At 36.6% G+C, this 27,854-nt stretch overlaps 2 protein-coding genes across 9 annotated transcripts in view; one reads left to right on the forward strand and one right to left on the reverse strand.

Moving 5' to 3' along the window:
* LOC135211136 (beta-1,4-glucuronyltransferase 1-like) overlaps window positions 1-27,854 on the reverse strand; it is a 90,791-nt gene that overhangs the window by 43,172 nt on the left and 19,765 nt on the right. Inside the window, exon 1 of one of the 2 annotated variants that reach the window (XM_064244290.1) lies at window positions 4,475-4,641. The exons of the other annotated variant lie outside the window; for it this stretch is intronic. The gene's annotated coding sequence lies outside the window, so the exon portion shown is untranslated. Of the gene's footprint in view, window positions 1-4,474; window positions 4,642-27,854 lie in introns of those variants that run through there. 2 annotated transcript variants of the gene reach the window in all.
* Window positions 1-27,854, forward strand: part of LOC135211135 (uncharacterized) — a 190,385-nt gene that overhangs the window by 30,202 nt on the left and 132,329 nt on the right. Inside the window, exon 1 of one of the 7 annotated variants that reach the window (XM_064244286.1) lies at window positions 6,002-6,660. The exons of the other annotated variants lie outside the window; for them this stretch is intronic. The gene's annotated coding sequence lies outside the window, so the exon portion shown is untranslated. Of the gene's footprint in view, window positions 1-6,001; window positions 6,661-27,854 lie in introns of those variants that run through there. 7 annotated transcript variants of the gene reach the window in all.

The following is a 27,854-nucleotide window of genomic DNA, read 5'->3' on the forward strand; positions in this document are numbered from 1 at the left end:
GATATTTTTTTAAATTTTGAAATACAGTTTAACTGTAACTTAATAAGCAGGATTATTATTTCATTGATTTTCTCTTATTTCAAACCGAATTTTTTTTAAATATAGAAAATATGTTTGTACAATTAAACAAAAGCGTAACAGCGCCTCAGTGGCCTGATTGTTATTGTTTTGACCTGCCACCTCGGTGTCCGCGATTTCGATTCTCGGGCATTTCACTGAGGTGTTAGTGATGTGTATTTCTGGTGATAGAAGTTCACTCTCGATGTAGTTCGGAAGTCACGTAAAGCCCCTGGTCCCGTTGCTGAATAACCACTGGTTCCATGCAACGTAAAAACACCATACAAACAAAAGCGTAACGTTTTGCGTTTAATGTAAAAAATAAAAATACGGACACATTGAAACCCTGAAAGTAGCAAACAAGTAAAAATCGGCTTGGAACAAATAATAAAAGAAAACATATAATGTGGTACGTAGAGGTTATTGTTAAAACGCTGTAAGTAAGAAGGAACGGCTCGTTCCTCTTAAAAACGAAAGTGGATGTTACCGGTTAGACAGTATTACGCCCACACTTATCGGCGTATTATTGATATTCGCTGGCTGAAGCAATGTAGCATTTCCCCTCCGCAACAGTGCCTAATATGACCTCTTGTTTTTTTAACGCTTTGGTGATTTTATGTAAAATATCCACAACAGCGGCGATCACAGTAATAAGAGTGAGCCATATTTCTGCAATATTAATGATGATAAATGAAATAAAAAGCCACAAAAACAATCTATAATCTGTTTTTCTAAATAACATACCTATAGTTGTATTTTTAAGGATTTTTCCGTAAGCGTTGAACACTGTACCAATTATCACGTTCATCTGTTGGCGTAAATTTGAATGTTACGTTTAGTGAACTTGCGTTTTCATAAGAAAATATTAACTCGGATGGTAATATAATTATTATATATATAATGAAATGAAAAGGGCTGCTCTGATTATAGCTAACCAATAGATTCAAAATTTTGGATTTGACATCATTTAGATTAAAGGCAAATGTTTTTATGTCTGATTACCATAGCGCGTTAAGTGTTTGACTTTCTTAACTTGAAGTTTTATTGGCGTTTTTTTTAAACTTTGTCATCTTTCCCTTAAACTTCTATTGAAGTTTGCGCTTCTTAGCTTTATCCTAACTCCAATTCTCTTTGGTAATTCGTACACTCTTTAACTTCAAGTTCTTTAAGTGGAATTCTTATTTCTTTAACCTAAACTTACTTTAAACGATCATGCTTGAACTGACCTCGAAGTTCTTCTATCTTCAGCTAGGGATTGCTTTGATAGTGGTTTGGTGCTTATTTTAATCGTAGCCCATTTATCATATATTGCAATAAATATGATACGTACTTTAGCCTTATTAACTTACACTTTCTCGTAGAACTTTCAACGCATTCTACCAATATTAGAGAACGATGATGTATGTCTCATATAAGACGAGATCATTCTGCTGTAGCAGGAAATATTAAAGTATTTAGTATTTGAGTAAATTATGATTGGTTGGCCTGTGCAGATTTCTGGAAAAATTTAAGAAAGGAACGTATCGTGGTCCTGCCTCATATTACGTACTTTGATCCATGACTGCTTTCATGTACGACAACCGGCCAGTCACTGGGCACAGTGCAACTTCTAAAAGCTCCAAATGATTTCTGTACACTAATAGTCGCTTATCCTTTTGTTTATCTATTTGTTCATTTTATATTTATGTATCGATTAGCCTTCAACATTATGTGGCTATGTTTTCTGAGTTGTCCTGTTGTACTTGCACATAATCGCATTTCAGTGGAATTTTTTTCATTGTTCAATATGTATATATGCATTTAATAATAATAATAACGCTACAAACTGCATCATTATGTTTACTTGCAATTGTTTTTAATATTGTAATTGAACCCAGCGTCGCAGAAACAAGAACCGATTGGGGTTCTCCTGATCAGTGGTATGGAAGCAGTAGCTCATTCAGTTACTAACTTATGCACCAAATATCCGAAAATCGAAGCTAGGACTTTGGTAGTAGTCATGCAGAGAACATAATAAACGGTGGTTTATCATCATCAACATTATTATCACCGTTGTCATCATGATGATTATTTTAATTGTCATAAGGTTATTTATTTTCCACCACCACCGATGTTATCAATATGAGCCAGGCATTTTAAAAGGTCTGTATACGTAAGCAGCCGTTCAATTAACTAACGATCAATTTAGTGAACCAGCTCGGACAGAAATCCATCTGGCGAAGGCTGAACTGAACTGAATATAAAATTTAGGCCACTGGCCAAGCACTGACACCTGTGAGGTCATTCAGCGCTGAAAATGATGTTAAAACAATTGTAAGAGAACGTGGAAAGTTAGACGGACTAAAGAGATTTTGAACGGAGATATAGTGATTGGAATGAATGGGGTTGCAGCTAGGGGCCGAAGGGACGCTGCAGAGAACCAGAAGTAATGCCTACATTACACCGAGTAAGGTGCACTGACGGCTCAACCCCCCTACGGGCATCTGGCGAAAGCGTAAGGTAATTGTTCAGGTTTCAAATCCTTCTAGAAACAGTTCTTACCTTGTGACGCACGAGACACCAAATTTCCGTCGCTCGAAGCCCACGTATGTCGTGACTTGCTCATCGGCAAATTATGGATTTGTAACAGAGCCGAAGGCAGTTTGTACCAATGCTCGACTTCATCGTGGAACCAGCTGCTTAATATTCAGGATGGTATAAAGTTGGGAAAATGAAGTGAGATCTCGAATCCATGTGCGTGCATGGAAATGCTTACACATTGTTGAGCGCTCCCTCGCACGGACAAGACACGCCTATATATATATATATATATATATATATATATATATATATATATATATATATATATATATATATATATATATATAAGCAAGCGAATACCACGGGAAAACTGATAGTCAGAAATCCAAGCGCTTTCGTCTTTATTCAGACATCGTCAAGGAGCTACTGACGATGTCTGAATAAAGACGAAAGCGCTTGGATTTCTGACTATCATTTTCCCGTGGTATTCGCTTATTTATGAAGTCACGTGCATCTACTGTGATTTTTTCTAAGCGTATATATATATATTATATATATATAATATATATGTATATATATATATATATATATTATATATATATATATATATATATATATATGTATATATATATGTATATATATATATATATATATATACATATATATAGTATGTTAAATACTAATATAATTATTATATATATATATTATATTATATATAATATAGAATAATATTATATATATATAATGTGTGTATTTGTATGCATGTTATTTACGTACAAATATATCTAGGAGAGCACGCGATTTTACTATCAGATAAGCTATGCCTATATCATTAAATTGTAACGAGATAATATAAACACAGAATTCGAATTCAAATGATAGTTTGATTGCAGTGGGTTTAGCAATACATTGTCTTGAAGTTAATTTGGTTGAATAATGTATGTATAAAGAGAAAACTATGAATATCTGTATATATATATAGATATATATATATATATATATATATATATATATATACATACATATATATGTATAATGTATTATTTCAGTAATATTCAGTGGCAGTCATTTTATTGTTACTAGCAAACAAAATGGATCGAGCATTGCTTGTCGAGGTAAATTTTTCTGCGACACTTTAACGAGACTTCAATAGCAGAATATAATTTTTGTTAGCCATAAGCCGAAATTAACGCTGCTTTCAAGAATATACCTCCTTCTGTTAATAGTTGAAGTGGTCTGTTCTTTGGGTGAATAAGTTCGTAAGATGTGATATGAAATATTGCTGGTGTAGTACATTTCATGCGATAGTAATAATAATAGCAAAAGTATTACGTATGACAAGAGATGGTCCATTCACATCTTCGCCGTTCATTAGAGTATCAACATTGCTAGATGCGTGAACCTAAAATTTCAGCTGGCCAGTCATCATTAACACCTCTCCATATTATATTGTCAGTTTCCGAAGTCTAAGTTGAACGTTAATATGCAGTTTCCCCTCACCTCCTCGGACATAAGGCCCTTAGAAAGATTTACAGTCCTTAAAGATCGCGAGTCAGTAGAATAAACAAATTAAGGGGTACAATTTAGATAACCTGAAATATATAAACACAGCTTTATGACATTCACTCCGAATTGTGCACATCAGTGGATCGGTGTTCCGCTCGAGTGTGACTCTCCGGGGATTAACCGCGATGCTTCAACAGCCAAACCGATCACAAAAGCACGGACAAAGCGAACAATAATTCACTGTCATCCTACGAAGATCCTTCGGCCGCAAGTTTTCCGTTGACCAGCGAAAGGAAATCATCTCGTCCAGATGAGTGTGTTTTCCCAAACGAATGGTTTGCCCTTATTTGTCTGGGTGAGAGGTTGATGACAAAGGTTCCGGGCCTCCTACCTTGTGGTTGAATAGCGTGTAGGTGGGTGTGCGTCCTTCACATGGCCAGGTGTATCCCTCGGGCCTTCAAAGTCAGATCTCATAGTGAACGAAAGAGACACAAGTGACTTCAGCCTGCTGCTGCTGGCCGTCACCCTCCTCCCGTCCCTCCCCCTCTGTGTTTTGGCTCTCCGGGAGACACTGCTTACCGCATCGGGTCTGCAGTGGATGGAAAATGTCGGCCTGGAAAATAAGTCACGCCTGCAAACGCTGACTTCCAGGTTGCGCGAACCACACCGGAGGTTTTTTGTCGTTCGCCCTGCGGCTACAATCGCTCATTGTTTCCAGCTGTAAGAACTACCTGGAAATTCGGCTGAGTACGAATAAATATCGCTCTGGTAGATATTTTCTGACAACGGCAGGATCAATATCATCGTGTGGCGAACTCTCTCCGGGGATGTTCACTCGCTCTCGTTGGTGAGATGATCAATAGGATCGTGACGTCACCTTCGTCAGCCATTCACAATTCGTGAAGGTCTCCCGCCAAATCATTCCATTGGACAACGAGTTTTTAAACTGCACACGTATTGCAAAGGCGCCTCTGAATTTCATTCAAGTATTGCAGTTGGTGGAACAGAAGCCGGTAGAATGGAACTGTATTTTGAGGAACTTGGGCTGAAATTCAGCTTCAAATATAGAAAGGCGGCTTCTTACACTGACCATCTTCGCCTCAACTGCGAAGTTGCAGTGGTGAGCACCATTCATTTTCAGATACGAAGGAATATTTTATTAAGCGGAAAACATGTAGGTGTCAGCGCTTGCGCTCTCTTCAGTGATATCGCAACCAAGCACTGATAAGGATATCGGAAGCACCATAACTTGATTGTGAGACCGGGAAACAGTCATCCGATTTTTTTTTTATTCCTTTCAGCCTTCTATCCTGCGGTAATGTCTCTTTGCCGCTCATCCTGACTTATTTACTCTCCTTTATGACGGGTTTCGCTGTTTCCTCGGAGGAGTTTTTGTACACTGAATAGGATGGAGCCGACTTTCAAATCAAAGTGTAGACTGAAGAGTCACGAGGACTAATCTATACCTTTTTTTTTTTATTAGTCTGATTTATTTCTGATTTCAGCAAGCTGGGTTTAAAATGGTCGCACAGGTCCAAAGTTTCAATTCCCTTTTTCCAACCAAAAATCTTTTTACATAATGAGTTTACAATTAACTTAATAGTAAGAAATATATCAGCCGGACTAGTAAGCAGATAATTTGCATTTTAACTTCACGCTTCTATGAAATATAGAACAGTTGTTCTGCCATGTAGTACTCTACTCCATAACTCTCACATGTCTGGGGGTTGGTTTATGAATCGACAACCTTGATTCATCACGGAAAACGAGGTTATAAACGAAGGACCATAGAAAATGTTGGCACAGGAGTATAGAAAATGGAAATAAAGGTTGACGAAGAAAATGGTTGTTGACGATGTCATATGCATGGCCTCACAGGAACCGAAGGTATATATCTTCTCAGACGGTCCAGGTTGGGCATTGCGAGCGGTCATGTGCTCTGCGCTTCGGACATCGAGTTTCAGTTGCTTTCCCCAGTTTTTGAGAGACAATGAGCGTCCACTGCGATTTTTCATGGCAGAGAGTTTTGAGCAAAGAAAGTTGACGACGATTCAATAGGCGGAGGATTACGGCTCCAGCTCATTAAGGAAAAAAAAAAAGTCTTCAGCTGAGAAAATTTGGCGTCTTAACATGTGATGAGAGAAGCAGTGGATTAAGCAGAAACTGTTTTGCGAATTCTGGCGAGTTTAGTCATCATGACACTGAGGGAATGTGTTTTAAATAACAAAACCTATTAAATATTCTTTCAGTTTCCATTGAACACCTTTTTTGTTTTATAAATCTCTCTCTCTCTCTCTCTCTCTCTCTCTCTCTCTCTCTCTCTCTCTCTCTCTCTCTCTCTCTCTCTCTCAGCCGTCCCCCGTGACCAACCCCTATTTCATAAACGCTGAAACGAGCTGATTTTGTGCTTCCCAAACAAAGCCCCGGAAGAAAGCGAGGATGAATCCGCAGGGGCAGTGAAAGGAACCTTTGGATGACTTGGTGTCATAATTATCCGTCTCCTCCATGAAGTTTTGAAAGTTGTTCCTGACTTTCCTGGATATTTCTTTTTGGACGAGAAGTTCTTCAGTACTATCGGTGAGTAGGTTTCTTGTGTTTTAACAAAATCGTGTCCTTTAAAAGACTTCATCTTGCAACAGGTTTAATAAGTATTTTGTTATCTTCCGTGTGAAGTGGCTCTGTTCTTCAATGATGAAATATGGTTTTTGTGGAAATTGGATGAAAACGAATTAAAGCCTACGGAGTATGCTTGCCATAGTTCACTATCAGATCGCGTTCATCATCCGTTATATATTTTTAATAAGAATGTGCGTTCTCACTCTCTTTAGCGCCTCAGTGGCGTGATCGGTATGGTCTTGACCTGCCACCTCGGTGGCCGCGAGTTCAATTCTCGGGCATTCCATTGAGGTGTTGGAGATGTGTATTTCTGGTAATAGAAGTTCACTCTCGACGTGGTTAAGAAGTCACGTAAAACCGTCGGTCCCGTTGCTGAATAACCACTGGTTCCATGCAACGTAAAAACACCTTACAAACAAAAAAATCTCTCTCTCTCTCTCTCTCTCTCTCTATCTCTCTCATTTTCACGCATTACGGTATTGAACGGCCGGGATTCGATCCCGATCTAAGTCGCAAATTTATTGTGTGAAACACGTGTTCATGTGTTCATCAGTTGCATCATATTCACGCAGGAAGGATAATTCGAATGGAATACTACAGACTGACTCACCGGTGGGTTGGGAAGTTGGATACTATTCTCAGCAGCGTTAGGCGGCAGACTACCAGGGAAAAACCTTAGGTACAGAAGTACTTAGGTTCCATCATTTGAGAGAGCGGGTTTCGATCCTGATGGGGGTCAGATATATATAAATACACACACATATATATAATATATATATATATATATATATGTATATGTATATATATATATATATAGATACTATAATATATATATATGTATGTATGTATGTATGTATGTATGTATGTATGTATATATATATATATATATATATATATATATATATATATATGTATGTATATATATATACATATATATATGTATGTATATATGTGTGTGTGTATGTATATATATATATATATATATATATATATATATATGTATGTATATATATATACATATAATATATGTATGTAGTATATATATATACTATACATATATATATATATATATATATATATATATATATATATCTCTATATTATATATTATATTTATATCTTGCAATCTATGATAATTTAGTACATTTCGTTTAGACGTGGCTGGAAATACCCTTTAAAAAGTAGCCCTTGTTTTGTTTTCCTTTCGAATAGAAAGTTATTCCAGATCTATAATTAGCAAAATGGAGATGTAAAGTTATTTGGCGAAGGCTGAAAAAGCGTCTCACCTTTATTCCAAAGCCCAGGGAGGTGTTGATTGTGGAATACTTACACATACTTGTGGATGCCACATCGTTGACATCTTTACCATAGAGGAAAATGGCTTACTGTTTGTGTTTCTGTGTCCATGCTGATCTGTTTTATAGTAATATATATGCAGCATATGCTTCTGTAAGTCTATGTTAGTAGATATTTGTTTAGTGGGATGAAAGAAGTATAGTCAGTCTGTAGACAGTGCCTGTAATCTAAAATACGACGCTTGTGGACGTTCATGCTACCTAAGACAATTAACTATCAGTACGTGAAGTTTTCGGAATAGAAGAATGACCTTGATAGGAGTCCTGTATTTTCCAAGATTGATATGAACTGCTTCTTTGATTTCAGAGTAAAACTAGCACAACAAGATTTATTGCATAATCTTATGGTACAAGAAATTATTTTCAAATAATTGCCCCTTGATTAATTTGGTCATAAACTACTGTTAGCAAGAAAGACCAGAACAAGTGACACAGCTTCTGCATATTAGAATCAGCCAGTTTTAAAACTTTTTTTTCTTCTTCTTATCAAACCATGAGCCAACTGGCCAGGATTTTCGTTCCGGTAATTCAAACCCGAATATATTTATGCCTGCCGAGAGGAAGTAACACGCTGCCGAGCGTGAGGAACTTAAAATTGGCGACCAACGTTAGTTAATCTTCGGCGACAAAACTTCAGACGATGCTATGAAACGTTTTCTATTGACACCACGGTGACGTTTGCTGTGATAGGGTTAGCTCAGGGATGACTCTCTCTCGTAATACAAGTTTGTGTTGTGGAAACTGTAATTTCCTGTTTAGCGAATTTACAATTGGAATATTACATGTCGGTCATGAAGGTGTCAAATTGTGGCGTGATTAGCCGTATAATAATGTAACTGTTCACTATGCGAAATATGCTGGATCCCAGTGTCAATGCTTGAATGATGTGAGTAATAACGCACGTTTGAGTTATAGAATGTATAAAAAAACGCGCGCGCGCACACACGAATATGTGTGTGTGTGTGTGTACACATACATACACACATTATATATATATATATTAATATATATGTATATATATATATATATTATAATATATATATACAAGTATATATATATATATATATATATATATATATATATATATATATATATATATATATATATATATCATTCTTGGGAGTAGCTGAAAGACTTATATACATTTACAGCTATGCTAACCTTTACCTTTTCACTATTTAAAATCAGCACTAAACTTCCATAATGGAGGATTTGTTCTACATTTCCCTTATACATTCAACTTGGTATCTATAGACGTTCTTCCACCCTTACAAATGTTTTATAGAGATCCTGTTACCTCCCATTTCTACGGTGCGTTTCTTCTGTCAACTTGCCGTCGTCCGAATATCTGTACTAAATCAGCCATGTTAGTTTTACTGTTCGTATGAACATTCACTTCTCCGATTTCGTTGTTCCCATTTTGCCTTCGTACACTTACTTACTCTTGCGCGTAACCGAACGCTGATTGGTGAGATGCTGTAACTATTAAATACATTTTAAAATTCCTGCAATCTGAGTGTATGTATGATCCGGGGAAATGGAAAGCAGGGAGACGAATGAATGAATTTTGATATGGTTGGGGGAAGAAGGGGAGCAGTTGATCTGTATATGTTTCAGGAGTAACTGATTGAGGTGAATTTACAGAAAAGGATAAAAAATGAAGGCAACTGTTTGTGAAAAAGACTGCCAAGAAATTTGGAGTGCCCGTGGAAGCCAAGATAGGAATATATGAAAGGATGGTTGAGTCAACTCTCTTTTATGAAAGTGATGTGTGGATGGTGAATGCTTATGGAAAGAATGTGAAGAAAATTTGTACAAGTAATTAAAATAATAGTGTATGGATCGGAGTCTTTTGACATGATTTGGTCATGTGAACAAGACTGAAGACGATTGGTTGATGGGAGTGTATCATTCGGAAGTGTTAGGAAGGAGGAGGACGCTGGGCAGGTGGGGTACCAGATTTATTGAGAATGGAAGGGCCTCAGTCTCTGCTGCGATGAACTTTTTGTTTAGTTGCATGAAGTTGACACCATTGAAGTTTTCTACATGAGGGATATCTCCACAATTCAGCTGTTGATAGAAAAAAATGTGCTAATGAGCTTTGTGTTGTATTTTCTCGGGAATGACCCCTAGATCAGGGAACACACACACATATATATATATTATATATATATATATATATATATATATATATATATATTATATATATATATATATGTGTGTGTGTGTGCATATACGTATACACAAGAAATTATACTCTTTTCATGTGGTATACGTGAACTGTGTAATTGACAGGAAGATGAGAGAATTTAAATTCAGATCTTAAGTGAACTCTTATTGCCTATTTTCCAAGGGGTTGTGCAAAGTTATCTCCTTTTCCTTTAACTTCCTGCTCTGTTGTGCCATATGACTCATAATATTCTTTTATAAAGCTTTGTTTAATATCAAGAAAATCCTTTAGATACAGTTTCGTTTCTATACCAAGGTCCAAGGTCGAATAACAGTACAGATCGTACTGGACTTGCGTATAATCTCACTTTCATATGCAGTTTCTTTCTAATTGGCTTAGTCTTACTCAGCCTGCCTATTCCTTGGTTTGCCCTGTTACATCTTTCAACAAATTCCAACGCAGGAGAACCTGTACTTGTTATATCTCTGTTCTTGAATTATTTGGAAAAATCGGCCTCTCTCATCTTTTCTCCATCCAACGTTATTTCATCCCTTCGGCAAACTGTGTCCTTCTGACTCCTGTTTTTCTAAGATTTATTTTGCGCCCCATCTCTGGCGATATATGATGCATATTATTAAGAAAGCTTTGTAGATCTTGTGCTCTTTTGCTGATTAAAACAAGGCTATCTTTATATTCTAAATCTATCAAGTTTCTATCGTTGCTGCTTACTGAACCTTCTCTCCCACCTGACCGCTTATTGCACTATGAAATCTATGAGAAGGCTAAACACTAAAGATGAAATAATCCCTTTTAGCATTTCTATTTACTGCAAGTTCTCCTAACAAGACCCTGTCAGCATCGACTTCTTACTTGCCTTATGAATGATTTCTGTCAGCTATACATATTTAACGGAAATGCCATGATGACACAAGACCTTCCATTGTAAGTGGTTTTGAATCCTGTTAAATAGTGTCTTGTAATCAACAAAAGCTATCAGGAGATATTTTAAATTGCATACACCACAGCACAGTACTTTATTACAATTATCTAATGTGTACAACTCCTCCCATTCACAAAAATCAACGTATTTATATCGTAATTATTCTATTAATATAGTTTTTTCTCCATAGTATTACGAATAGTCATGTTGAATATTTTCATTTAACCAACGGAAATCAAATGCATCCATGGTTGTATATATATATATATATATATATATATATATATATATATATATATATATGTGTGTGTGTGTGTGTGTGTATATATATATACATATATATATGTATATGTATATATATATATATATATATATATATATATATATATGTCTATCACATTACCGTGATTCATATACATATATCGAACTACAAATGTCCTTCAATATCTAATTCGCTCTACATCGGAATTAATATATTTTCATATATGTTTAACCGAGGGGGAATTTATTAAGCGATAATAGAATTGGCGATCGACAGACGCGATCCATCGACCTCTCAATTCCAGGACTGGCAGTGAAGCCCCAGACCACCCCGCCACCGGGATGGTCTGGGGCTTCACTGCCAGTCCTGGAATTAAGAGGTCGATGGTTCGCGTCTGTCGATCGCCAATTCTATTATCGCTTAATAAATTCCCCCTCGGTTAAACATATATGAAAATATATTAATTCCGAGGTAGATAGAATTAGATATTAAAAGACATTTGTAGTTCGATATATATATATATATATATATATATATATATATATATATATATATATATATATATATATATATATATATATATATATATATATATATATATATATATATATATATATATATATATATATATATATCGAACTACAAATGTCTTTTAATATCTAATTCATAAATATATATATATATATATATATATATATATATATATATATATATATATATATATATATATATATATATATATATATATATATATATATATATATATATATATATATATATATATATATATATATATATATATATATGGTTCGGTCACAGTTGGTACCGTTGCTGTGACTTCCTGTTCCCAATTTCAGGCTTTATTTCCTCATTCCATATTCTGCAGAAGGTTAGTTTGTATATAAGTTATCATTGAATTTTTATTTAAAATAATCTCCTAAGATCTTATCCCTGAATCCATATCAAAACTCTTAGTTCATGAATCTGTCATCTACTATACATACACACAGGTACAAGTGCGTATGGAATCAAAGGTGACAGTGTAATAAGAGAAGTTTGAACCAACTTTCCCAAGGAAATGAAGCGTGGGTGTTTATTAAAATTAAATGAAAAAAAGTGAAATTCGGATGAATTGTTAGCGTTGTATAAATGGCACAAGAACAACCGAACGAGTGAGAGATGTGGAGATATAGGTAAATGTGGTAAAAAGTTGGTGTAGGTGAAATTATAGACCAGTCTTTTTGAGATGGTTTGGTCTCATAGAATGAGTTGAGGACAATAAGTTGGCGAAGAGTCTTTGCTTCGAAAGTGTTAAAGGGATCTGGAAAGACGGTCCTAATATTGAGGAAGTGAGAAAGTAAGTGCAGAATAGAGGGAAATGGCGCGGTGTAAGTATCTTGGTTGAGCTTGCTAATGGTGAACGTTTATGCAGGTGTTTGTAGTGGGTTGGTTATTTTATTGTTTATTTTTTTTTAGTTGTGACAGGAATTCTATCCATGATTCAGCAGTTGAGGAATAAATGTGATATCGACCGCTATAATTATTATTTACTCTGGACCCATCCTATATTAGTGAAAACAGCATATTGGGGTTGAGTTTCTCTCTCTCTCTCTCTCTCTCATATATATATATATATATATATATCTACACACACACACACACATACACACACACACACACATATATATATATATATATATATATATATATATATAATATATATATATATATATATATAAAGTAAGAGGCGTCCAATCAGACGACAGTCAGGTACACGCGTTTTATTAATAAGAAACGTGTGTGTGTGTGTGTGTGTATAGATATATATATATATATATATATAATATATATATATATATATATATATATATATATATATATATATATATAAGTCTATCACATTACCGTGATTCATATACATATATCGAACTAAAAATGTCCTTTAATATCTAATTCGCTCTACCTCGGAATTAATATATTTTCGTATATGTTTAACCGAGGGGGAATTTATTAAGCGATAATAGAATTGGCGATCGACAGACACGAACCATCGACCTCTCAATCCCAGGACTGGCATATATATATATTATGTGTTTGTGTATAAATCAATGTGGCTGCATAGATAAGCGTAAAATGGCTACTACATTTTCGTCACTAGTTAAATCTCCATCATTCAAATACTTAATGACCACATGTGGCCGTGGAACACTAATCTTACCGTCGGTTACATTATAAAAAGCAGAAAAATATACTGAAAAGTATACTAGAAACCAACCAAAGGAAAAACAAGCACACACCTAGAGGGAGGCCTTGGCCAATTTTGAAAACGACGAGGTAGGTTATGCGGAAGCGAAAAGGTCATACGTGTTAAAAGCTTAATTGGTCTTCGGCAATTACCGGGGGAAAATTCTCGCGCCCTTAAATTCCTTTCCAGTATCATTCACACACTGTTTATGTTAAGGACTCAATCGTCAAGTGTACCAGATCTTGCTAATAAATTGCGGCAATGAAAATAGAAGTAATTAAAATATGGGCCCCTTTCGATGTTTTTATCGAAAAGGGTCCCTTTTTTTTTTTAAATTAATCTAATGCTCGTCATGAGGCGTATTCATTTGACTTTTTTTTTTTTTTTTTTTTTTTTTTAATGTGGAGGGTTTTGAGTTTTCTTTATCCTAACTGACTGCTGATGCTTTTGCGAAAAGAATTTATGACATTGTATACCTAGACATGCGGTTGTGACAAAATCACCTTCAAATCAAAGGGGTGCCATGGGAATTCTTTTACGAGTCATTCCCTGTCAATAAATCAGCCATGTAGTCGGTAACGTCCACAATCGATGACTTTGTTATTTGAGTCAAGTATACGTCCTCGTGTGGGCACTTTGATCGCAGTTTCTCTCTTGAACTTCCGTGGCTAAAACTCCCCAATTACTTTACCTAAAGAAGGTTTTTCCTTGAATTTTGAGTTTTGCTGTGACATGAAGGGTCGCTTGAAGAATAAATGCACTGGTTAAGTTCTCTTGGGCGTTCAGAGACATCAATTGAGAAGACTAAATTAAAAATTATTAACGATTGTACAGATGAAAAAATGTCATAATTAGTAATTGCTGTTAGGAGATCTGCAGTAGGATGATAGTGGATTCATAATAGGATAATAGGAGTGAATAAAGGAGACTAGACTCAGCAAATCTGTTTCTAAAAGCCACGGAGGATTAGTAAACTTAAAGGGTAAAGTTGTAGATACATGCAATAACAGTGAGTCAACTGGGTAAAATTTCCGGTAAACTTTTTAGGGAATATCTCTGGATTTTGATATATATATATATTCGATTCAGTATTAGGTTCAAAGGGAGGCAAGAACCTCTGATTTCTAAAATACGGTATTGAAAAGGGGTAAAGATGTTGATTCAGGAACATTGGAAGTAAAATTAAGACTAGTTACTTGATAACATCTGTTGTAAAGGAAACAAAATACTTTGGTACTAGGCAGTTTGACATCACAGCATCTCATCAGTAGCTATAGTAGATTCACATCAACCGTGCTTTTGATGTCTAGGCCAGTCCCTTACGACGCTCCTGATTGGCTGTTGGTAAGCCAATCACAGGGCTGGAAACTCCCAGTCTCTCTCGAGAGTTCACATAGGAAGGATGTATGTTCCACTTCTCCTGAAAAACGTATACGTCAGGAGAGGTGTGACATAGATCTTACATATGTCAACTCTCCAGAGAGAGACTTGAGAGCTTCCAGCCCCGTGATTGGCTTATCAACAGCCAATCAGGAGCGTCGCAAGGGACTGGCCTAGACATCAAATGCACGAAGTCAAATGGCAAAGAAAATAACAACTATAGTGAAATAGTAGTAAAGCTTTTGAAAGGAATCCTAGGAAGACATTTTCCGTTGCCAGTGGCGTCGTTTCAGATTTTTCCTGTGGTGTAGTGGGGTGGGGGTGGTGGGCGGGTGCTGGACAAAGATTTAGAACTTTTGGCATGGGTGGGGTGCCGAGCAAAGCTAGCCCTATTAGCTGGGGGTAAGGGGGACGCGGTAAGGCCTCTTGAGAAATTTTTGGAAATTTCTGGTATTTTGGAGCATTTTGAAGCCATATTAGGTTCACCTTGGAGTGAATTTTACTGATATTATGATTATTATTATTATTATTATTATTATGATTATTATTAATTAATTAATTATTATTATTATTATTATTATTATTATTATTTATTATTATTATTATTATTCTTTCAAAGGCTAGGGGGGTAAACTGAGCAGTCCTTGGGGGTGTTGGGGGGGGGGGTCACCAGTGTCTTGAGGGGCCAAGTGGGGCCCCCACCACCAAAAAAAAAAAAAAAAAAAAAAAAAAAAAAAAAAAAAAAAAAGACACCCCTGGTTTAAACATCTTTACGGGATACATTTCAAATGCAGTTGATTGCCATAGTCGGGATGGAATAACCGGCACAACATTTGCATCCTATGGATATTATACTGACGGTGAGAGCAGAACATGTCACTAATAATGACCAAAAACAGCGGGGGATCTAAAACGGCCCCGTGGAACACCAGACTTGGTAGTATAGAGCTCTAGGTTTATTAATGATGCCATCGGGAGCTTTCTTTTGCCAGCCACTTCACGTGAAGATTCGAAAGAGACCAACTATGTAACCTCCAAGTTAAGAACGTCACATTTTATTTCTTGTAAAGGGAAATTACTCCCTAATTGGCATCGATGGTACCTAAAGGGAAAAACTGAATGGCTTATGCAGCCTATTCCTAAACCTGTTATCCAAGAACCAGCTAAGGCAAACATGGTTTTATGAAGGGGAAAAGCGCCTCCGTGGCGTGGTCGGTATGGCGTTGGCGTGCCATCTCGGTGGCAGCGAGTTCGATTCTCGGGCATACCACTTGGGAGTAAGAGATGCGTATTTCTGGTGATAGAAGTTCACTCTCGACGTGGTTTGGAAGTCACGTCAAGCCGTTGGTCCCGTTGCTGAATAACCACTGGTTCCTTGCAACGAACGAACAACACGGGATTTTGGCAAGGACAGGGTTTTAGTTCAGAAGACATTAATTATCATTCCGTGGGAAAGGAAACAAAACTTATCTGGAGTGTCGATTCCATCGGCAGAGTGATCCATTTTACTTCCATTTTGTGGTTGATATAAAATCTCAGCTTTTGCTTCATGCAGAAGAAAGAGAAGCACAACTTTGCACGCAAAGACAGATAAAAGAATAACGTTAGACCAGGAATCGACGAAACAAGATAAAAATGAGGAAAGAGGCTACGGACGGCAGTATATCAGCTGCTTGTAAACTGAAGCAAAGGAATAATTCCAAAATGTGATAGCTTGAAAAAAATGTCGGTAAAACGAGCAGTCCGATGAATGTCGATCTCAAGAGCACGTCTACAAATAACGTCACAAGGTAGACGTCTGACTTTCAGAAAGCATCTTAATTAAGAACTTTTCCATATTTATTTCAGCCCCCCTTCTATTTACTGAGGTCCAGCACATGCTTTGTATACAGTGTATCACTTCTCTGTAACATTACTCTCCATTAATATGATGCTGCTTTCTGTTTTATTAATGAGTCATATTCGAGCATTCATCATAGGCTCCGTTTCTTTTTGGGTTATTTATGCTTATAGAGGTAATCTTGTGCACTTAGCTATACCACTAAGGCACACACAAGCACACACATGTATATAATATATATACATACATACATACACGCGTGTATATAAATATATATATGTATATATATATATATATATATATATATATATTTATATATATATACATATATTATATATTATTATATTATAATATATATATATATAATAATATTATTATATATATAATTTATTATATATAATTATCAATTATTATATTATATTAAATATAGTATAAAATAATTATTATATTTAATAATTATTTATAATATTATAATAATTATAATATTTATATACATAATGTGTTTTTGTTGCAGTCTTGGGAGTGGAAATAGCTAAGTGGCACAAGATTAAACTTCTGGTCTAAATAAAATAACTTCAAAAAAGAAGACGGAGCCTATTGATGAATGCTGGAATATGATCATTAAATTAAAACACAGAGCCGCCACATAGCCAATGGGAAGAAGTAATGTAACAGAAAAGAAGTGATACACTGTATTAACAAGTTAATGTGCTGGACCTCCCAGTAAGGAATAAACCATGTAGAGGGGGGCTGATATATATATACATATATATAATATATATATGTATATATATATAATTATATATTATAATATATGTATATATATATGTATATATATATTATGAGTGTAATATAATATATATATGATATATATCAATATATATAATTAGGTCAGAAAATGTGTTATTCTTTGTAAGCTGCAAAGATGAAATGGTGATTCCCTGGAGTTCTCTTATATCGGAAGTAAAAGTAGCATTACAGATAAAATGACAAAGTGCTTGTAATGAGGAAATGAAGAGGTGGTTCATGTGAAGAACAACGACTTTCCCAAGTATAACGATTTTATATCGTATTTTACTTTGTTATTGCAGCATCATTAGTAACTGTTACTGAAAATGGAATCGTAAAATGAATCATGATACTATTGGCAATAGTAGATTCACATCAACCGTGGATTTGATGTCTAGGCCAGTCCCTTACGACGCTCCTTATTGGCTGTTGATAAGCCAATCACAGGGCTGGAAACTCTGTGTCTCGAGAGAGTTCACATTGGCAGGATGTATGTTCCACCTCTCCTGAGGGATACTTTTGAAAGACGTATCCCTCAGGAGAGGTGGAACATACATCATGCCTATGTGAACTCTCTCGAGAGAGACAAGAGTTTCCAGCCTTGTGATTGCCTTACCAACAGCCAATCGGGAGCGTCGTAAGGGACTGGCCTAGACATCAAATGCACGGTTGATGTGAATCTACTATAGTATGATTACTTGATATCTTAGGGCCTGGACCTCAGAAAGTGAGGCCCTGGAACCTCTATAGAGAGTCGTTGTTTCTTCTGATGGCTGTTCCACAGTATACGTTTTATTACGCATCCGTCTTTTAAACTGTGGATAAATCTGCGTCCGAAATGCAGTTCCTCTGAAGGTGTGTCCATACGGTCGAACAATGTCCGACGGACAAACATTGTTACCATATCATAGGCGAAGCAGGATGACGTCATAAGCGTTGAAACAATGGAAGTAGATCTGGCAACAAGCAGTGGTACCAGATGAGGTTGTATACCACTGTTTTTACTCTGCTCACAAGGCAAAGACCGGCAGACAATTGTTAATTGATAACAATGTTTGTCCGTCGGACATTGTTCGACCGAGTGGACGCACCTTAAGAGAGAAAGACGACCAGGTTCATCGTTTCCAGTCTCGCCTTTCACGAAGAGAAAACGGATGAGTCACTTTCCTGACAATTTTCAGTTTGCGTTTGTTGCTCTAAGAAGTAAATAAACTATCTTGTAATATGTCGACTGTGGCGGGCCGCGACAGGATGGAAAACAGGGCTGACAGCCTCATTAAAAGAAGACTATTGAGCATTGTAATGTTGTCGTCCGCTGGAGCCCAGCCATCTAAGGAGAAAGGGCTTATGTATATGTGTATATACATACATACATACATACATAAACAGACTTATCAACGCACAAGCACGTGTTTCACACGATTAAGTTTCTGACCTACATCGAGATTAAATTCCGCAGGGTAAGCACTCTGGCTTTTCATTTGAGAAACCCGGGTTCGATCTGATGCCAGCCGGAAATTTTTTCTTGTGAAACAATTGCTCGTGTGTTGATTAGTTCCCTATGTATATATATATATATATATATATATATATATATATATTATATATATATATTATTATATATATATTATATATATATACATATTATATTTGTAGTGTTTGTATGTATATATATGTATATATTTATATAATGTATATATGTATATTTTATTTGTTTGTATGTATGTACGTATGTATGAAAACCAAATATGACTTAGGAAGCAACAACAGAGAAAGAGAGAGGTAGTGAACAAAGAACATCCTCCCTTCTTCAGTCTCGGTAAATAGCAACACGCGTTTCTAGACTGGATGACCTAATTACAATCAATACTGTTCCCCAAAATACAATTGATAATGTTCTCCAAAAGGAAGCCTGAAGTGTAAATATGTCAACAAAGTAGAATTCCTCGTTCAGAATAATTGAATGACCCTTTTGTATGTATTCATTTATTCTCTTTTTTTTTTTTTTTTTCTTTACATAGATACACTTTACGTCATTTTCATTGTGAGTGGATTCATATTATTATGAATAATAATGAAACCGAAAAGAGTACTTTTTACCACGACGATTCTACTTCAAGTTTGAGATCCTGGAACATAAGTGAACCATGTAATGGATTTTCATGACGTAGCCTCTTCCCTGAATAAGTGACGTGAACATCAATTTTGTGACTTAGCTAAAAAAAAAAAAAAAAAAAAGTCAATCATCACCCTCTTTCACACCTCGAGCCCTTCCGTTTGTCTTCGCTTTTATCTGGGACTAGGCAAAAATAAATAAATAAATAAATCATAATAATGATAAGTATGTAAATAAAATCTCCATCCCCAACCCCCTCCACACCTCGAGTCCTTCCGTGTGTATGTACGTTTATCTGACAGGTTATCTGCATTCAAATGTGAGTTTTAAGAACTTTGCGAACGCTTCTCTTGCTCTCTCACTGATTGTGCATCACGGTGATAGTGTGTAGTAACAATAACAAATATGAATGAAGATTGTTTGAGGATTGTAAGGCCGTCAGCACAAATCATTCGATTGTCTTTCATTGTTTTACCGGCAAAGAATATGTCGCTAGAAAAAGAAATTGTATAGAATCTTACTTACTTGGGGCTTTCTAAAGAAGGACATGAGGAAAATTAACGTAACTTGTACTGAGAAGGAACCGATCCTATGACACTTCTATGAAAGAGATGAGAGAACGAATCCTTTCTGAAGGTGAGGGGAGGCTGGTTTTGCTCTAAATGAGCCCAGTAGAGGGCTAGTGCTGTCAGTACACCTCACACGGTGCACTGTAGGCATTAACTAAGTTCTCTGCAGCGCCCCTTCGACCCAAGTTGCAATCCTTTCCATTCCTCTTACTGTACCTCCCTTCATATTCGCTTTCTTTCATCTTACATCATACCCTCCCCTAACAGTTGTTATGGCGCAAATGTGAGGTTTTCCGCCTGTTACACCTTTCAAACCTTGTGACTCTCAGTTTCCCTTTTAAGCGACGAGTGACCTCATAGGTCTCAGCGCTTAGCCTTTGGCCTGATTTTTTTTTTTTTATTCTATTCCATTGTTCTAAATGAGAACCCATTTTCTCTTTAGATTCTTCTTATAAAACTTCCTCCTCTCCAGTAAGAAAATGCGTAAAGGGAAAATTTTTCTTCCCTTCAATCTATAGATCGCACTACTTTATATAGGCTCATGTTCAATATTTTGGGAAAAAACTGAAGCAGACACGAGTTCTGTCGGCTGAGTAAATAAGACGTTACTTTCCATGCATATACTGGCACTAACACAACATATTCAAGTAAGATACTAAATTCATAGGGCGGCTTCTTGAGCATTCAGTCTTGATGATAGATGATGTCTGTTCCTTATTTCACTTAGAATTTTTGTTCTTACTTTTCGTCATGGATATCATTTTGCTATTCTTATTCCAGTGAGATGCTATTCAGTCTTCTCCAATCTGATGGATGTATTTTGAGCTTCCCATTTCTACCTCCCTCATATATTTCCCGCAACTTTCCTCATCTCATTCCTTCTCGGTTAAAAATTTCCTTTGCGTTGTCCATCCTTTTCTCTTTCTCTTCTCTGCTCCAATCGCACATTTCGTATGCCTCTAATCTTCGGATGTCATCCTTTCATTACCGTCCAAGTCTCCGATTCGTGCATCGCTTTATGCCAACCAGATTTTTGACTCCTCCAGATCTCTAATCAAAGTCTTTCAAGAAGAAGAACAACTTTGCCGTTGGTGAGATGTTTTGTTATATCGTTTGGTTATCACGCGATTTGATGCCACAAATTTTAATCAAGAAGGCGAGTAGGATCTGTAGGAGTTGGTGTTTAGGTGATGGAAACAAATTTTAATATCCTTAAAAAGACCTTCAGATCGTAATATTTCTTAAACGAGGAAAAAGTAGAATATAATGAATTTTAAACACAGCATTCTTGCGTCATGAGTTCTGAGGTTAAAGATACCTAAAATATGATCGAGTATAATGAAGTCTAATTTCTCAAAGCAGCGTGACGGTGATGAAAGGTTTTTATGTTGTATAAAAAGTTAAAGGCTGTTTTTTAATTGAATCAGATTAATCATTCCTTATGCACTTTTTGTGCAGACGTAGGTTTTTCGTAAAAATGGCGGAAGAAGCTTGATGTAAACATGAATTACTACTGACGCTGCAACACAGAGAGCGGCAGGTCTGTTAATCCTAGTCATTAGAACGCACCGAATCCACCTGCACGTATCGACAGAGACTACCCCACTGGTAAATCTGTAAAAATGGGAGTTCAGAATTGCTTTACCCTCTTGATCCATTCCAAGAATAGTCAACTAACGACCATAACTATGTTAGGGTTGATTTTATGACTTTACAACACACTAAACAAACCCTTAAGCCTCGCCGCACTATAAATAACCCCTAGGGATTGATACAAAAGGGGGAGAAACGCCCAGTAAATATAGTAAAACACAGCGGGGGAATCAGGGTGCTTCGATTAAGGCGATGAGATCTCGCTTTTGATTATTTGGACGACACACTGGCCAATGTTACATTCTTGATATTTGTTGAAGTGAGGATAATTTACACTTCTTTTTAATGGATCAGCTTTTTCTTCAGAGAAGGGATGGGTCAGGCGATAAAACGTGACAACAGACACTGCCATAATTGTCGTGAGCAAAAACTTCCGCATTAATGACTGTTACATATTACAGCGAAGAGTGATCGGTAGCACTGCAAGCTCTATACGCCCTGTTTCTTGGGAAATGAATTCTCCAAGTTCCAATGACTCTTTCACCCGGCACACCCTAACTTCCTACGCTTTTCTCCCTTTACTTATCGGCATTCATTCTCTCCACATGTTCAAACCTTCCCAAATGACACATCTATTTATCTGTCTGTATCTATCTATCCATATGAATATAGTGTATATTATATATATATATATATATATATATATATATATGCATATACATACATATATATATATATATATATATATATATATATATATATATATATATATATATATATTACAATTCCCCTTCAGTATACATATATTATTTTCGAGGTAGAGCGAATTGGATATTAAACGACATATGAAGCTTGATGCTTGTGTATAAATCAAGGTGATGTGATGAAGGTTCATTCATAGATACACGATGCATATATATATATGTGTGTGTGTGTGCGTGCGCGCGTGTATATGTATACATATAATTTTATCACTGGAGCAGCTCTGTGATATAAGATATAAACAGAGTATTTTCAATGAGGATAGTGAAACTTGGAGAAGCTTTAGAGTAAAGGCGAAAGATCTTGCACTGCATTGTTTCACTTTATTCGTGGATATTCAAGGCTCCAAGTTGAAACCGGGTCTGGTATGTGCAATTGCATGCGAACGTTATATGATAAAATGCTATTTAACATCAGTGCTTAAGTAAACTTCACCCTTGTCGTACATTCTGCCACTCCAGTTCCAAAGCGAAAGTTCACGGTAAGATGAACACAAAGAACTCCCGTAAATAAGTCATAATCAGATATCCTTTCAGTTTGGCCAACTGTGCGTTTATTAGACTTTTTCCTTTTCTCCTTGGGCCACAGCGATGAAACAATTGGCTTTTAGTTGAAAGTGCTTCGTGCCTTCTTAACGAGGGTCTTTAAACGCCTGACTTGATATAAAACGACGAATTGATGAAAATCAATAGCTCTCAAGAATATCTGATTATTCAATTTATGCTCTGGCAAGCTAGAAACACGAACCCCATGAAACTGAAGCTAAACGCAGTTTGGGACGCGCGAATCGAGAACAAAAGTGCGGGAAATCAAAGCGCGCGAAGTCAAGGTTGCTTGCTTGCACTTTACTGCATGCGTTTTCTTCTTCTTTTTCTTCTTCTTGTAGTGCAATGACGTAGACGGAGGAGGCGTGACAGCAGTCAAGCTGTCTTCCAGGCTTTAATTTTGGAGGACTTTCCATCGTAATGCCCTTATCTTGTTTGTTGCTGTTGTCTTGAAAGCATTGCTCTTTGAACCTTATTGGAGAACGAAAAAGGGCCCATCTTGTATGTTTTACTTTATTCAAACCGTTGTTTTGAACAGAAGTTTTATACAGAAACCGATATGATAGGCGACTTGAAGCCCTTGTGTGTCCCATGGCTGACGGAAATAGTACAACGAAATTTAGGAGAATAAAGTCAGAATACCGAAGAAAGTCAGAATTCCGCATCTTGAAGGATAGATCGCCAGTGCCAGGAAAAACTAGGAAAATCATTCTAAATGACATTGCATTTGTAGTTACTTTCTAGAGCAACAGCGATAAGGGAAGCTATGGATATCTTACATTTTCTGTCTCTTTATGTACAGGAGTTTAAACGTTTACCGTTTTGATTTGCCTGCCATGCTAATAAGATGAATGATCAAGTTCCATTCCTCTGGAATCTTTTGTCTTCAAAAATATTAGTTTAATAATACTGAAGGGTAACTATCATAAATTACAATCTGGAATCTCGCTATGAAATCTAATCGAGATTGGTTTATTGGATAGTTTACTAGTTATAATTGCGTGAAAAAAGTCCTTTCAACAGGGCTTGGTATTCTTCGTGAGTGAATTGTTTATTGCACGAGACCCTTCATGGAATTTTCCTGAAATCGGATGAAAAATAGTCTCGGGTCATAACCGTGTATTTATGTATCGGCATTAAGGTAGCTTACAGCTATAAACCATAGCAAAAGTTCCATAGATCACGATGAATATTAACATAAGAAGAGGAATTTGATATATCCCATGGAATAAAGACGGAGCAGATTCCATTATAATGTAGACGAATGATATTATTCTTGGAGATTTCTATCTATTATTATATACATTTTACCAGAATCCAAAATATATCACTTCAAAAATCGTTGCACGGTCTTTCTATAGATATTTGGATCGTCAGTACTTCAGGCGCTGTGTAGTGAGAAAGTCATCTTTGGAAAACCCCTTAGTCTCGACTATGGTCATAACGAAAGCTCTTTCGCCATAATAGCCTTCAAGAACCAAGAAACTAGGTTGCTCCAGATACCTCCATTGTTTTTCAGTAGTATTTATCATGCTACGTCACAGGGCATTGGTCGCCTGGCATTTGGTAAATGTCAAGCTTCAGGGACAGATCAGTTGCGTAGGTGAACAACGATGTTATATATGTGTGGCATTTCAACAGCATCAGTAATTTCCTGAAGAGAAATGAATTACGGATCAAAGACACTTTTTTCTGTCCGCTCTCAGATCTAAAAATCTTCAGAGGCTAGGGGGCTGCAAATTGGTATGTTGATCATCCACCCTCCAATCATTGAACATACCAAATTGCAACCCTCAAGCCTCAGTAGTTTTTATTTTATTTAAGGTTAAATTTAGCCCTGGATCGGGCATCTGGCAGCGCTTTCCGGAGGAGTGGAAGCAACTGAAGGCTTTCGGTCGTAGCTGATGATTTTATGCAGCATTATACTTTGCACAGAAAACTAGATTGCGCAGAAGAAACTTCAGGGCATTTTGTACTTGTTTCTTTTCCCATTTATTAAAGATTCCGCCCATTTTGTAGTATGTGGAAGGGGACGGTTTATTTATTTAAAAACTGCTTTTATCCATTTTGTTGGACCAACCTTATCTACTTTAAGGCTGATAAGTAAGATTACCTGTTAGAGTGTGACTTCTTTTGCCTCGTGACTATTTCAGATTTCAGTTACTGTGTCAACGAAGACCAGTCTCTAGATTCAGTAATGAACAAAGTTTTGTCTGAAGTTCCATTTGCTTGATTAGACTCCTTGGCGCCATTATGGCGATACCTTTCTCTTTGTGAGTAATTCCTCAAGTATCCTATGACCCCACTGCTATTATGAGCCGGAGCCCCGTCACAAATATTTCAATGAGGTCCAGATACCTGCAGGGTAAATCCCCGGCTGATATTCTGTGAAATGAGGGTAAAATGGATGTTTTCATTTTAATTTTCAAGATGACTGAAATGTTTAAAAACTTTTAGGAATTTGTTAAACTTTTATTTTCATAATTTGTATACGGTTTCATCAGTCTTCTCAACCTTACACTTGGATTTTTTTTTTATACTAAACCTTTCATATTTTATGTAGTCTGGAGTTTTTGCGGTCTCACTTCATAGTCTTCACGGGGTTGATTTCTTGATTTTGGTCCTGAATGCCATATGAGTGTATTGCTTTGCATGTAAGACCTAGGGGATTTTGCCATGAATTCCCAGGACTGCTCTTACTAATTGGCTGAATATCTAAAGAATCATGTCATTAGTTCCCAAATCTCAAGATTTCCAGATGGGTCCATTGCATTTAGTGTATGAAATGTTTTGTTTTACTTTGTAGGATCTGCACAAATCACCTAGCTTTTAATGCTGCTGCCTCATCCTTTCTACCAAGTATGAAGCCCCGTCCACCACGCCATCTTGAATTCAAGATGTAGGTGCGTCCACACGGTCGAGCTTTGCCCGACGAACTTTGCTCGATGTGATGTCAGAAGCGGGAAAAGTCAGAACCTTATCCGCTGTTTCTCCGCTTCTGACGTCACACTGAGCAGAGTTCGACGAGCAAAGCTCGACCATCTGGACGCGCCCATATAATTCTGTTGGCCTTGGACGGGCCTTTACACGTTGTGTTCGAGTGTCTGCGTTGCTACGTGTGGTAGCTGGAATCTGGATTAATAGAGTACAGTGTTAGACCGTCCCGTCGTTACTGCGCATATCTGTGACGTAATTGGTAGGTGGCCATAAAAGGAAACCAAGAAAACAAATGAATTAAGGGTCACTATGGGAATGGTTTGCCCACACCTATCTCTTTCACGACCTTGTGTGAGAAAGGTCCCCGTTAATAGCAGGTACTGGAAGCTAGTTTCCTTGTTCTTCACTCTTGTGGAGGGGTCAAATACTGACTGATGACTTTTTTTTTTTTTTTTTTTTTTTTACCTGAACCTCAGTCAGATCAACCACGTGACGTCATGCGCGAGATTGTCTTATTTTGGTGAGAAGCAGTCTAACCCTGTACTCTATTAATCCTGGCTGGAATATCGCAGTTGTCACATTTAGTTACTTGGCGCCGTATGGCGGCCGTATGAAATTATTTTAATCCTTCGGCTGCTGTGCCGTAGCCTCTGTAGCATAGCCTTCCATAGTCTTTGCAAGAGGTTTCACACAAACATTTTCTCCAACTTTAGCTGCCAATGACTTATTGACTTATTATCCGATTATAGTTGTGTTTAACATTGCTCCCGTCACTTGCTTGAACTTTTAAGTATGAGCATTCTGTATAGCGGAACTCTGCTGTTTCACGTAAGTAGCCTTTGGACTCGTTACACGTGGCAATGAGCACGTCTTACAGTTAGCAGTACACCCTAAAGCCTTGTCCACGATAGGAAACATTGTTTGCAAACAATGTTTCCTGTCCAGACCTCAGTTGTCGTCAGGATGCTTGTCAGTGCAGTAGCCTCTGTATTCTACTTGGCGGTTTTAATGCACTCGAGGAGGGATAAGAGAAAGAATAAGAGATGGTAAGGAAGTTTTTAGAAAAAGGAACGTGTTATGTTGACTTGCTTCTGGCGGAATTGAAAACCCACACACACACACACACACACACACACACACACACACACACACACACACACACACATATATATATATTATATAGTATCTATATGATATATATATATATAATATATATATACATACAATACATACATTATATATGTAGTATATATATACATACAGAAACGCTAAATGGTTTCCATTCTGGATGGGAAACAAATATGCGGTAAAAAGTGTTTGCAAACAATGTTTCTTAGTGTGGACAGGCCTTTAGGGTCAAAAAGATGGCAATGAGAAACAAAGTCACATATGGCCTAGAGTGGAGCGAGGCTGGACTTAAGTTGGACGCCCGGCAAGTATAAACGTTGACTTTGTTACCCTTTGATTGTCGTCATAACAAAGGCAACAAATAGTTCCAGCATTCGATCTTGCCGTACACATTTGTTACTGGCTTAACAGCACATATATTTCGAATTAATTTGTTTTGTATGTAAATTCTTACCTTTATATAAGAAAAAAATGAGGTCGTCATTTTCTTACCCTCTTAACGGAACACACTTGTCAAAAAAAAGT

This window comes from Macrobrachium nipponense, chromosome 4 (assembly GCF_015104395.2).
Source record: "Macrobrachium nipponense isolate FS-2020 chromosome 4, ASM1510439v2, whole genome shotgun sequence".
Taxonomy (NCBI): Eukaryota; Metazoa; Arthropoda; class Malacostraca; order Decapoda; family Palaemonidae; genus Macrobrachium; species Macrobrachium nipponense.